Source organism: Heptranchias perlo, chromosome 34 (genome assembly GCF_035084215.1).
Source record: "Heptranchias perlo isolate sHepPer1 chromosome 34, sHepPer1.hap1, whole genome shotgun sequence".
Lineage (NCBI taxonomy): Eukaryota > Metazoa > Chordata > Chondrichthyes > Hexanchiformes > Hexanchidae > Heptranchias > Heptranchias perlo.
This window is the reverse complement of record NC_090358.1, coordinates 33,516,688-33,530,358: the sequence shown is the minus strand read 5'-3', so window position 1 is coordinate 33,530,358 and position 13,671 is coordinate 33,516,688.

The window sequence follows — 13,671 nt, the reverse complement described above, 5'->3', positions numbered from 1 at the left end:
AGCCGCAAGATGGCGAAACCGGTCGGAGTGTTCCAAGAAGGAACGATGGATGGTACTTAAGGCTGCAGGACGGGACACATTCAGTAGTAGCCAAGCAGGAACTCTGGATGGTGCCTAAAGCTAAAGCACAAGGTGCATTCATTTGGACAACAGCAACAGTCTGAGGTGCGGGCCAGAACCAAGAGGCAGACAACATAGGGAGGGCGTTTCCCCCCTCTGCCCACCATTTTAAAACCTAACTTTTGCAAGTGACGCACTAAGGACTTGGTCTGTTTGTTTGTAGCTCCCTGATGAGCCGCAAGATGGCGAAACCGGTCGGAGTGTTCCAAGAAGGAACGATGGATGGTACTTAAGGCTGGAGGACGGGACAAATTCAGTAGTAGCCAAGCAGGAACTCTGGATGGTGCCTAAAGCTAAAGCACAAGGTGCATTCATTTGGACAACAGCAACAGTCTGAGGTGCGGGCCAGAACCAAGAGGCAGACAACATAGGGAGGGCGTTTCCCCCCTCTGCCCACCATTTTAAAACCTAACTTTTGCAAGTGACGCACTAAGGACTTGGTCTGTTTGTTTGTAGCTCCCTGATGAGCCGCAAGATGGCGAAACCGGTCGGAGTGTTCCAAGAAGGAACGATGGATGGTACTTAAGGCTGCAGGACGGGACACATTCAGTAGTAGCCAAGCAGGAACTCTGGATGGTGCCTAAAGCTAAAGCACAAGGTGCATTCATTTGGACAACAGCAACAGTCTGAGGTGCGGGCCAGAACCAAGAGGCAGACAACATCGGGAGGGCGTTTCCCCCCTCTGCCCACCATTTTAAACCCTAACCCTAACCCTAACCCTAACCCTAACCCTAACGCAGCCGCAAGATGGCGAAACCGGTCGGAGTGTTCCAAGAAGGAACGATGGATGGTACTTAAGGCTGGAGGACGAGACACATTCAGTAGTAGCCAAGCAGGAACTCTGGATGGTGCCTAAAGCTAAAGCACAAGGTGCATTCATTTGGACAACAGCAACAGTCTGAGGTGCGGGCCAGTACCAAGAGGCAGACAACATAGGGAGGGCGTTTCCCCCCTCTGCCCACCATTTTAAAACCTAACCCTAACCCTAACCCTAACCCTAACCCTAATACAGTGCCTAAAGCTAAAGCACAAGGTGCATTCATTTGGACAACAGCAACAGTCTGAGGTGCGGGCCAGAACCAAGAGGCAGACACATTCAGTAGTAGCCAAGCAGGAACTCTGGATGGTGCCTAAAGCTAAAGCACAAGGTGCATTCATTTGGACAACAGCAACAGTCTGAGGTGCGGGCCAGAACCAAGAGGCAGACAACATAGGGAAGGCGTTTTCCCCCCTCTGCCCACCATTTTAAAACCTAACTTTTGCAAGTTTCGCACTCAGGACTTGGTCTGTTTGTTTGTAGCTCCCTGATGAGCCGCAAGATGGCGAAACCGGTCGGAGTGTTCCAAGAAGGAACGATGGATGGTACTTAAGGCTGCAGGACGGGACACATTCAGTAGTAGCCAAGCAGGAACTCTGGATGGTGCCTAAAGCTAAAGCACAAGGTGCATTCATTTGGACAACAGCAACAGTCTGAGGTGCGGGCCAGAACCAAGAGGCAGACAACATGGGGAGGGCGTTTCCCCCCTCTGCCCACCATTTTAAAACCTAACTTTTGCAAGTGACGCACTAAGGACTTGGTCTGTTTGTTTGTAGCTCCCTGATGAGCCGCAAGATGGCGAAACCGGTCGGAGTGTTCCAAGAAGGAACGATGGATGGTACTTAAGGCTGCAGGACGGGACACATTCAGTAGTAGCCAAGCAGGAACTCTGGATGGTGCCTAAAGCTAAAGCACAAGGTGCATTCATTTGGACAACAGCAACAGTCTGAGGTGCGGGCCAGAACCAAGAGGCAGACAACATAGGGAGGGCGTTTCCCCCCTCTGCCCACCATTTTAAAACCTAACTTTTGCAAGTGACGCACTAAGGACTTGGTCTGTTTGTTTGTAGCTCCCTGATGAGCCGCAAGATGGCGAAACCGGTCGGAGTGTTCCAAGAAGGAACGATGGATGGTACTTAAGGCTGCAGGACGGGACACATTCAGTAGTAGCCAAGCAGGAACTCTGGATGGTGCCTAAAGCTAAAGCACAAGGTGCATTCATTTGGACAACAGCAACAGTCTGAGGTGCGGGCCAGAACCAAGAGGCAGACAACATAGGGAGGGCGTTTCCCCCCTCTGCCCACCATTTTAAAACCTAACTTTTGCAAGTGACGCACTAAGGACTTGGTCTGTTTGTTTGTAGCTCCCTGATGAGCCGCAAGATGGCGAAACCGGTCGGAGTGTTCCAAGAAGGAACGATGGATGGTACTTAAGGCTGGAGGACGGGACAAATTCAGTAGTAGCCAAGCAGGAACTCTGGATGGTGCCTAAAGCTAAAGCACAAGGTGCATTCATTTGGACAACAGCAACAGTCTGAGGTGCGGGCCAGAACCAAGAGGCAGACAACATAGGGAGGGCGTTTCCCCCCTCTGCCCACCATTTTAAAACCTAACTTTTGCAAGTGACGCACTAAGGACTTGGTCTGTTTGTTTGTAGCTCCCTGATGAGCCGCAAGATGGCGAAACCGGTCGGAGTGTTCCAAGAAGGAACGATGGATGGTACTTAAGGCTGCAGGACGGGACACATTCAGTAGTAGCCAAGCAGGAACTCTGGATGGTGCCTAAAGCTAAAGCACAAGGTGCATTCATTTGGACAACAGCAACAGTCTGAGGTGCGGGCCAGAACCAAGAGGCAGACAACATCGGGAGGGCGTTTCCCCCCTCTGCCCACCATTTTAAACCCTAACCCTAACCCTAACCCTAACCCTAACCCTAACGCAGCCGCAAGATGGCGAAACCGGTCGGAGTGTTCCAAGAAGGAACGATGGATGGTACTTAAGGCTGGAGGACGAGACACATTCAGTAGTAGCCAAGCAGGAACTCTGGATGGTGCCTAAAGCTAAAGCACAAGGTGCATTCATTTGGACAACAGCAACAGTCTGAGGTGCGGGCCAGAACCAAGAGGCAGACAACATAGGGAGGGCGTTTCCCCCCTCTGCCCACCATTTTAAAACCTAACCTTTGCAAGTGACGCACTAAGGTCTTGGTCTGTTTGTTTGTAGCTCCCTGATGAGCCGCAAGATGGCGAAACCGGTCGGAGTGTTCCAAGAAGGAACGATGGATGGTACTTAAGGCTGGAGGACGAGACACATTCAGTTGGAGCCAAGCAGGAACTCTGGATGGTGCCTAAAGCTAAAGCACAAGGTGCATTCATTTGGACAACAGCAACAGTCTGAGGTGCGGGCCAGAACCAAGAGGCAGACAACATAGGGAGGGCGTTTCCCCCCTCTGCCCACCATTTTAAACCCTAACCCTAACCCTAACCCTAATGCAGTGACGCACGAAGGACTTGGTCTGTTTATTTGTAGCTCCCTGATGAGCCGCGAGATGGCGAAACCGGTCGGAGTGTTCCAAGAAGGAACGATGGATGGTACTTAAGGCTGGAGGACGGGACACATTCAGTAGTAGCCAAGCAGGAACTCTGGATGGTGCCTAAAGCTAAAGCACAAGGTGCATTCATTTGGACAACAGCAACAGTCTGAGGTGCGGGCCAGAACCAAGAGGCAGACAACATAGGGAGGGCGTTTCCCCCCTCTGCCCACCATTTTAAAACCTAACTTTTGCAAGTGACGCACTAAGGACTTGGTCTGTTTGTTTGTAGCTCCCTGATGAGCCGCAAGATGGCGAAACCGGTCGGAGTGTTCCAAGAAGGAACGATGGATGGTACTTAAGGCTGCAGGACGGGACACATTCAGTAGTAGCCAAGCAGGAACTCTGGATGGTGCCTAAAGCTAAAGCACAAGGTGCATTCATTTGGACAACAGCAACAGTCTGAGGTGCGGGCCAGAACCAAGAGGCAGACAACATAGGGAGGGCGTTTCCCCCCTCTGCCCACCATTTTAAAACCTAACTTTTGCAAGTGACGCACTAAGGACTTGGTCTGTTTGTTTGTAGCTCCCTGATGAGCCGCAAGATGGCGAAACCGGTCGGAGTGTTCCAAGAAGGAACGATGGATGGTACTTAAGGCTGGAGGACGGGACAAATTCAGTAGTAGCCAAGCAGGAACTCTGGATGGTGCCTAAAGCTAAAGCACAAGGTGCATTCATTTGGACAACAGCAACAGTCTGAGGTGCGGGCCAGAACCAAGAGGCAGACAACATAGGGAGGGCGTTTCCCCCCTCTGCCCACCATTTTAAAACCTAACTTTTGCAAGTGACGCACTAAGGACTTGGTCTGTTTGTTTGTAGCTCCCTGATGAGCCGCAAGATGGCGAAACCGGTCGGAGTGTTCCAAGAAGGAACGATGGATGGTACTTAAGGCTGCAGGACGGGACACATTCAGTAGTAGCCAAGCAGGAACTCTGGATGGTGCCTAAAGCTAAAGCACAAGGTGCATTCATTTGGACAACAGCAACAGTCTGAGGTGCGGGCCAGAACCAAGAGGCAGACAACATCGGGAGGGCGTTTCCCCCCTCTGCCCACCATTTTAAACCCTAACCCTAACCCTAACCCTAACCCTAACCCTAACGCAGCCGCAAGATGGCGAAACCGGTCGGAGTGTTCCAAGAAGGAACGATGGATGGTACTTAAGGCTGGAGGACGAGACACATTCAGTAGTAGCCAAGCAGGAACTCTGGATGGTGCCTAAAGCTAAAGCACAAGGTGCATTCATTTGGACAACAGCAACAGTCTGAGGTGCGGGCCAGAACCAAGAGGCAGACAACATAGGGAGGGCGTTTCCCCCCTCTGCCCACCATTTTAAAACCTAACCTTTGCAAGTGACGCACTAAGGTCTTGGTCTGTTTGTTTGTAGCTCCCTGATGAGCCGCAAGATGGCGAAACCGGTCGGAGTGTTCCAAGAAGGAACGATGGATGGTACTTAAGGCTGGAGGACGAGACACATTCAGTTGGAGCCAAGCAGGAACTCTGGATGGTGCCTAAAGCTAAAGCACAAGGTGCATTCATTTGGACAACAGCAACAGTCTGAGGTGCGGGCCAGAACCAAGAGGCAGACAACATAGGGAGGGCGTTTCCCCCCTCTGCCCACCATTTTAAACCCTAACCCTAACCCTAACCCTAATGCAGTGACGCACGAAGGACTTGGTCTGTTTATTTGTAGCTCCCTGATGAGCCGCGAGATGGCGAAACCGGTCGGAGTGTTCCAAGAAGGAACGATGGATGGTACTTAAGGCTGGAGGACGGGACACATTCAGTAGTAGCCAAGCAGGAACTCTGGATGGTGCCTAAAGCTAAAGCACAAGGTGCATTCATTTGGACAACAGCAATAGTCTGAGGTGCGGGCCAGAACCAAGAGGCAGACAACATAGGGAGGGCGTTTCCCCCCTCTGCCCACCATTTTAAAACCTAACCTTTGCAAGTGACGCACTAAGGACTTGGTCTGTTTGTTTGTAGCTCCCTGATGAGCCGCGAGATGGCGAAACCGGTCGGAGTGTTCCAAGAAGGAACGATGGATGGTACTTAAGGCTGGAGGACGGGACACATTCAGTAGTAGCCAAGCAGGAACTCTGGATGGTGCCTAAAGCTAAAGCACAAGGTGCATTCATTTGGACAACAGCAATAGTCTGAGGTGCGGGCCAGAACCAAGAGGCAGACAACATAGGGAGGGCGTTTCCCCCCTCTGCCCACCATTTTAAAACCCAACCTTTGCAAGTGACGCACTAAGGACTTGGTCTGTTTGTTTGTAGCTCCCTGATGAGCCGCGAGATGGCGAAACCGGTCGGAGTGTTCCAAGAAGGAACGATGGATGGTACTTAAGGCTGGAGGACGGGACACATTCAGTAGTAGCCAAGCAGGAACTCTGGATGGTGCCTAAAGCTAAAGCACAAGGTGCATTCATTTGGACAACAGCAATAGTCTGAGGTGCGGGCCAGAACCAAGAGGCAGACAACATAGGGAGGGCTTTTCCCCCCTCTGCCCACCGTTTTAAAACCTAACCTTTGCAAGTGACGCACTGAGGACTTGGTCTGTTTGTTTGTAGCTCCCTGATGAGCCGCGAGATGGCGAAACCGGTCGGAGTGTTCCAAGAAGGAACGATGGATGGTACTTAAGGCTGGAGGACGGGACACATTCAGTAGTAGCCAAGCAGGAACTCTGGATGGTGCCTAAAGCTAAAGCACAAGGTGCATTCATTTGGACAACAGCAATAGTCTGAGGTGCGGGCCAGAACCAAGAGGCAGACAACATAGGGAGGGCGTTTCCCCCCTCTGCCCACCATTTGAAAACCTAACCTTTGCAAGTGACGCACTCAGGACTTGGTCTGTTTGTTTGTAGCTCCCTGATGAGCCGCGAGATGGCGAAACCGGTCGGAGTGTTCCAAGAAGGAACGATGGATGGTACTTAAGGCTGGAGGACGGGACACATTCAGTAGTAGCCAAGCAGGAACTCTGGATGGTGCCTAAAGCTAAAGCACAAGGTGCATTCATTTGGATAACAGCAATAGTCTGAGGTGCGGGCCAGAACCAAGAGGCAGACAACATAGGGAGGGCGTTTCCCCCCTCTGCCCACCATTTTAAAACCTAACCCTAACCCTAACCCTAACCCTAACCCTAATACAGTGCCTAAAGCTAAAGCACAAGGTGCATTCATTTGGACAACAGCAACAGTCTGAGGTGCGGGCCAGAACCAAGAGGCAGACACATTCAGTAGTAGCCAAGCAGGAACTCTGGATGGTGCCTAAAGCTAAAGCACAAGGTGCATTTATTTGGACAACAGCAACAGTCTGAGGTGCGGGCCAGAACCAAGAGGCAGACAACATAGGGAGGGCGTTTCCCCCCTCTGCCCACCATTTTAAAACCGAACCCTAACCCTAACCCTAACCCTAACCCTAATGCAGCGTTTTCCCCCCTCTGCCCACCATTTTGAAACCTAACCCTAACCCTAACCCTAACCCTAATGCAGCGTTTTCCCCCCTCTGCCCACCATTTTAAAACCTAACCCTAACCCTAACCCTAACCCTAACCCTAACCCTGATGAGCTGCAAGATGGCGAAACCGGTCGGAGTGTTCCAAGAAGGAACGATGGATGGTACTTAAGGCTGGAGGACGGGACACATTCAGTAGTAGCCAAGCAGGAACTCTGGATGGTGCCTAAAGCTAAAGCACAAGGTGCATTCATTTGGACAACAGCAACAGTCTGAGGTGCGGGCCAGAACCAAGAGGCAGACAACATAGGGAGGGCGTTTTCCCCCCTCTGCCCACCATTTTAAACCCTAACCCTAACCCTAACCCTAACCCTAACCCTAATGCACCCTGCCCTACCCCTAAACACCTAACCCTGATGCACCCCAACCTAACCCCAATATAGCCCTGAACCTAACTGCGACCCTGACCCTCACCTAACCCCAACACCAACCCCAGTGCAGCAACCCTAACCCGAACCTGAACCCCCCAGCCTCAATACAACACTACGTAAAATAAAGGGTAGGGTTCCAACACCAATAATAATAACTAAATACTACATAGAGACCATAAATTGGCAAAACCCAGGAACTGATTATAACCCCAGAGGGGGATCAAAGGATTACGGATCAAGAAATTACTAAGAAGAGATCGGCAAGAAAAAGAAGCCAGGTGGTAAGGTTAAGCGTGGGCCAACCAAAAGTGGCAGGTATAAGTGACAAGAAGCTCAAGCGTTGAGTGAGAATTAGAACACAAGAGGGTGTAACTACCCTCCTGCCCACACCATACAACCTAACCCTAACCCTAACCCTAACCCTAATGCAGTCTGAGGTGCGGGCCAGAACCAAGAGGCAGACAACATAGGGAGGGCGTTTCCCCCCTCTGCCCACCATGTTAAACCTAACCCTAACACTAACCCTAACCCTAACCCTAACCGTAACCGTAACCCTAACCCTAACCCTAATGCACGCCACCGACAGACCCCCTCACCCCTTGGACCAGCTGCCACGACTTCGTCACGCCACCGGCAGACCCCCCCACCCCTTGCACCAGTTGCCATGACTTCGTCACGCCACCGACAGACCCCCCCACCCCGTGGGCCAGCTACCCCGACTTCATCACACCACCAGCAGACCACCGAAACCCCCCTTCCTTGCGGTCCAGGGCAGTGACCCCCCCTTCCCCGCCATCCAGGGCGGCGACTAGCCCTACCCCACCCCACAGGCCAAGGACCAGGATTTCCAATGTGGCCATCATTAGGGACCTGGACATCACACTTGGCTCTCAAGAGCCTGAGCCACGTAGACCCCAGCACTACATGGGGAACCAACATCAGACCGTATTAAACCAAATCACTAGGGATTCCTCAGACCCAAAACAAACAGAAGGGAGAACCCCTCCTACACCAGGGACAAATCCATGCACAACATTCCTGTACCCCAAAACCAGGGTCACGTACCAACCGCTCCCACAGAGACAAAAGAAAGACTGTACCAAACCAACCATCCCAAGAAATACAGCAGTTCTAGAGCCCGAGATCAGAGTCACAAAACAACCCCTTCCACAGAAACAAAGGAGCGACCAGACCGGACAGGTAAACCCAATAGACACAGAAATGAGGACAGGAACAATGAGAGCCCAGACAGATAACACAGTAGGAGAGGCAGAAATAGCTGAAGCTGAGGTAGGGAACACAATAGGGGAGGCAGGAGTAGCAGACATAGAAACAGAAAACACACCAACAGGGGCAGAACCTGACTCTGAAGGGGAAGATGCACAGAGAGTGACGAGGCACCCCAGCACCAGCCGAAAAAACATTACCTGGAAATTGGAACCCAGAAAATCCATTTTAATAATAGGAGATTCTAACCTCTCCAAGATAAAAAGATGCCCAAATCCCACCACCCAAATTGATAGCTTTCCAGGAGCTAAATTCATTCATGTCACAGCAATTCTGGACAAATTGGAACCCTGTCCGGAGACCAAAAAGGTGGTGCTCTCAGTTGGCATTAATAATCGAACGCAGAGACCACTGACTGCAACCAAGCAACTGCAGTCATTACTTAAATTGGCTAAGAGCACATTCCCAAATGCTCAGATCTGGGTGCCGGAAATTAACTTCAGTAACTTACTTCCAGAAATGGAGAGGGATACAATCAGAGGAATTAACCAGCACATAAAAAAACAGAATTACATACCAGCAATTAACGCTAGATCCTTTAAAGTGGGGGCTGACCACATCCATTGGACAGATAGCACTGCCCATAACATAATAAACCAGTGGATGAAGTGTTTAAACTAAAAAGGACATTAACCCAAGAGAAGGGTAGATTAAACCTGGGAAAAACTGTTATTAATATTTCCCAACTCTTTAACCCCACAGAGGTACAGGAGAGGGTTTTAAACAAGGGCCTTACATTTGTTCCAACCCCAAAACATTGTAAAGTACAAATTCAGGAAGATCTGAAAAGGTTTTACAGGAGAGTAAAACTGACCGATTACTTTAGCGATTCAGAAACAGACAAGCAACCTTTTACACCACCATCAGAATGGACCCCACCAAACAATAAAATAGAGCCAGAAATCCTAAACGTTATTAAACAGACTCAATCACAAATTGAAAAAATCCCTAAACAGACAGACAAGCAAAACCTCACTGGAAGAGAGAGACGGGCAATCATAGAACTTAGAAATAATCTAGATATAATCATAAAACCAGCAGATAAGGGCAGTAGTATAGTGATCATGGATAGGCAACAGTATCTACTTGAAGCTCACAGACAGCTTAATAATACAGCCCACTACACTAAATTAGCAGGAACAATTTACCAGGACACACGAAAAGAGATTGGAAACATTTTAACAGAACTAAAGAAATCTAAACACTTAAATCAGAAACAAGTAGAATACCTAAGGGGGGAACAACCACAACCCAGAAAATTCTACATACTACCCAAAATACACAAGCACCCTGACACATGGACTGTACCAGGAGAAATACCACCAGGAAGACCAATTGTGTCAGACTGTGGTAGTGAATCCTACAGGATAGCAGAATACATTGACTCATTCCTAAACCCCTTATCACAGAAGCACCCTAGCTACATTAAAGACACTTACCACTTCATAGAAATAGTGAACTCACTGACCGTACCCCCGAACGCAATACTCTTTACCATGGACATTGAAAGCCTATACACAAACATAGAAACAGACAGAGGCATACAGGCAGTGGAAAATATCCTTAGAAAGTTCCCCCAACCCCACAGACCAGATGCAGCCATAATCCAGCTATTACACCTCGGACTAACAAAAAATGACTTTGAATTCCAGGAGCAATTCTACCGACAGATTAAGGGCACGGCTATGGGCAAGAAATTTGCCCCGGCCGACGCAAACATATACATGGCAGACTGGGAAAACACAGTCTTTGAAAAGTGTTCCAAGCTCCCGATGTGTTATTACAGATACCTGGATGACATATGGGGAGTCTGGACTCACACAGAAACAGAATTGCAAGAACATAAGAACATAAGAACATAAGAAATTTGAGCAGGAGTAGTCCAATCGGCCCCTCGAGCCTGCTCCGCCATTCAATAAGATCATGGCTGATCTGATCCCAACCACAAATCTGAAGAACACAAGAAGTCGGAGCAGGACCCGGCCACATAGCCCCTGGGCCCTCTCCGCCACCCACAGGGCATTGACCGATCCGAACTCAGCTTCATGTCCAATTTCCTGCCCGCTCCCCATAACCCCTAATTCCCTTTACTTCTAGGAAACTGTCTATTTCTGTTTTAAATTTATCTAATGATGTAGCTTCCACAGCTTCCTGGGGCAGCAAATTCCACAGACCTACCACCCTCTGAGTGAAGAAGTTTCTCCTCATCTCAGTTTTGAAAGAGCAGCCCCTTATTCTAAGATTATGCCCCCTAGTTCTAGTTTCACCCATCTTTGGGAACATCCTTACTGCATCCACCCGATCAAGACCCTTCACAATCTTATATGTTTCAATAAGATCGCCTCTCATTCTTCTGAACTCCAATGAGTAGAGTCCCAATCTACTCAACCTCTCCTCATATGTCCGCCCCCTCATCCCCGGGATTAACCGAGTGAACCTTCTTTGTACTGCCTCGAGAGCAAGTATGTCTTTTCTTAAGTAAGGAGACCAAAACTGTATGCAGTATTCCAGGTGCGGTCTCACCAATACCTTATATAACTGCAGCAATACCTCCTTGTTTTTATATTCTATCCCCCTAGCAATAAAAGCCAACATTCCGTTGGCTTTCTTGATCACCTGCTGCACCTGCATACCAACTTTTTGATTTTCTTGCACTAGGACCCCCAGATCCCTTTGTACTGCAGTACTTTCCAGTCTCTTGCCATTAAGAAAATAACTTGCTCTCTGATTTTTCCTGCCAAAGTGCATAACCTCACATTTTCCAATATTATATTGCATCTGCCAAATCTCCGCCCACTCACCCAGCCTGTCTATATCCCCTTGCAGGTTTTTTATGTACTCCTCACTCTCTACTTTCCCTCCCATCTTTGTATCATCTGCAAATTTTGATATGTTGCACTCGGTCCCCTCCTCCAAATCGTTAATATAGATTGTAAAGAGTTGGGGACCCAGCACCGACCCCTGTGGAACACCACTGGTTACTGGTTGCCAGTCCGAAAATGAACCATTTATCCCAACTCTCTGCTTCCTGTTCGATAACCAATCCTCCACCCATGCCAGAATGTTACCCCCAATCCCGTGATTTTTTATCTTAAGTAATAATCTTTTATGTGGCACCTTGTCGAATGCCTTCTGGAAGTCTAAATACACTATGTCCACTGGTTCCCCTTTATCCACCCTATACGTTATATCCTCGAAGAACTCAAGCAAATTTGTCAGACATGACTTCCCCTTCATAAAGCCATGCTGACTTTGTCCTATTAAATTATGCTTCTCTAAATGTTCCGTTACTGTCTCCTTAATAATAGACTCCAAAATTTTACCCACCACAGATGTTAAGCTAACTGGCCTATAATTTCCAGCCTTCTGCCTACTACCCTTTTTAAATAACGGTGTTACATTAGCAGTTTTCCAATCTGCCGGGACCTCTCCTGAGTCCAGGGAATTTTGGAAAACTATCACCAAAGCATCCACAATCCCTACTGCCACTTCCCTCAAGACCCTAGGATGGAAGCCATCAGGTCCAGGGGATTTATCCGCCTTGAGTCCCATTATTTTACTGAGTACCATCTCCTGAGTGATTTTAATCGTATTTAGCTCCTCCCCCCCGAGAGTCCCCTGTTTGTCCAGTGTTGGGATATTCTTAGTGTCCTCTACTGTAAAGACTGAAACAAAATATTTGTTCAGCATTTTTGCCATCTCCATGTTTCCCACCATTAATTTCCCGGTCTCATCCTCTAAGGGACCTATGTTTGCCTCAGCCACCCTTTTTCTTTTTATATAACTATAGAAACTCTTGCTATCTGTTTTTATATTTTTTGCTAATTTCTTTTCATAATCTAACTTCCCTTTCTTAATCAATCCTTTAGTTACTTTTTGCTGTCTTTTGAAGAATTCCCAATCTTCTATCCTCCCACTAAGTTTGGCTACCTTATATGTCCTTGTTTTTAGTCGGATACTATCCTTGATTTCTTTACTTAGCCACGGATGGCTGTCATTTCTTTTACACCCTTTTTCCTCAGTGGAATATATTTATTTTGAAAGTTGTAAAATAACTCCCTAAATGAACACCACTGCTCATGTACCGTCTTACCCTTTAATCTATTTTCCCAGTCCACTTTAATCAATTCCGCTCTCATACCATCATAGTCTCCTTTATTCAAGCTCAGTACGCTTGTTTGAGAATCAACCTTCTCACCCTCTAATTGGATATGGAATTCAACCCTGTTGTGGTCGCTCGTTCCAAGGGGATCCTTAACTAGGACATTATTAATTAATCCTGAGTCATTACACAGGACCAGGTCCAAGGTTGCCTGCCCCCTTGTAGGATCAGTTACATCCTGCTCAAGAAATCCATCCCTGATGCACTCAATGAACTCGTCCTCAAGGCTGCTCTGCCCAATTTGATTTGTCCAGTTAATATGATAATTAAAATCCCCCATAATTATGGCTGTTCCCTTATTACATGCCCCGACTATTTCCTGATTAATACTTCTTCCAGCAGAGTTGCAACTATTAGGAGGCCTATATACTACGCCCACTAATGTTTTTTTTCCCTTATTATTCCTTATCTCCACCCAAACTGTTTCATTATCTTGATGCTTTGTCCCAATATCATTTCTCTGTATTACAGTGATTCCTTCCTTTATTAACATAGCCACCCCACCTCCCCTTCCTTCCTGCCTGTCCTTCCTGATTGTTAAATACCCTGGCATATTTAATTCCCAGTCGTTGTCACCCTGCAGCCATGTTTCTGTAATGGCCACAAGATCATACCCATACGTAGTTATTTGTGCCGTTAACTCGTCCATTTTATTACGAATGCTACGTGCATTCAGATAAAGAACTTTCAAATCTGTTTTGTGACGCTTAGTTCCTGCTTTTTCCTTTTTTAACACTTTACCTATTACTCCATACCTTCTGTCCCTTCCTGTTACGCTTTCCTCTCTCTCCCTGCTCAGGTTCCCAACCCCCTGCCA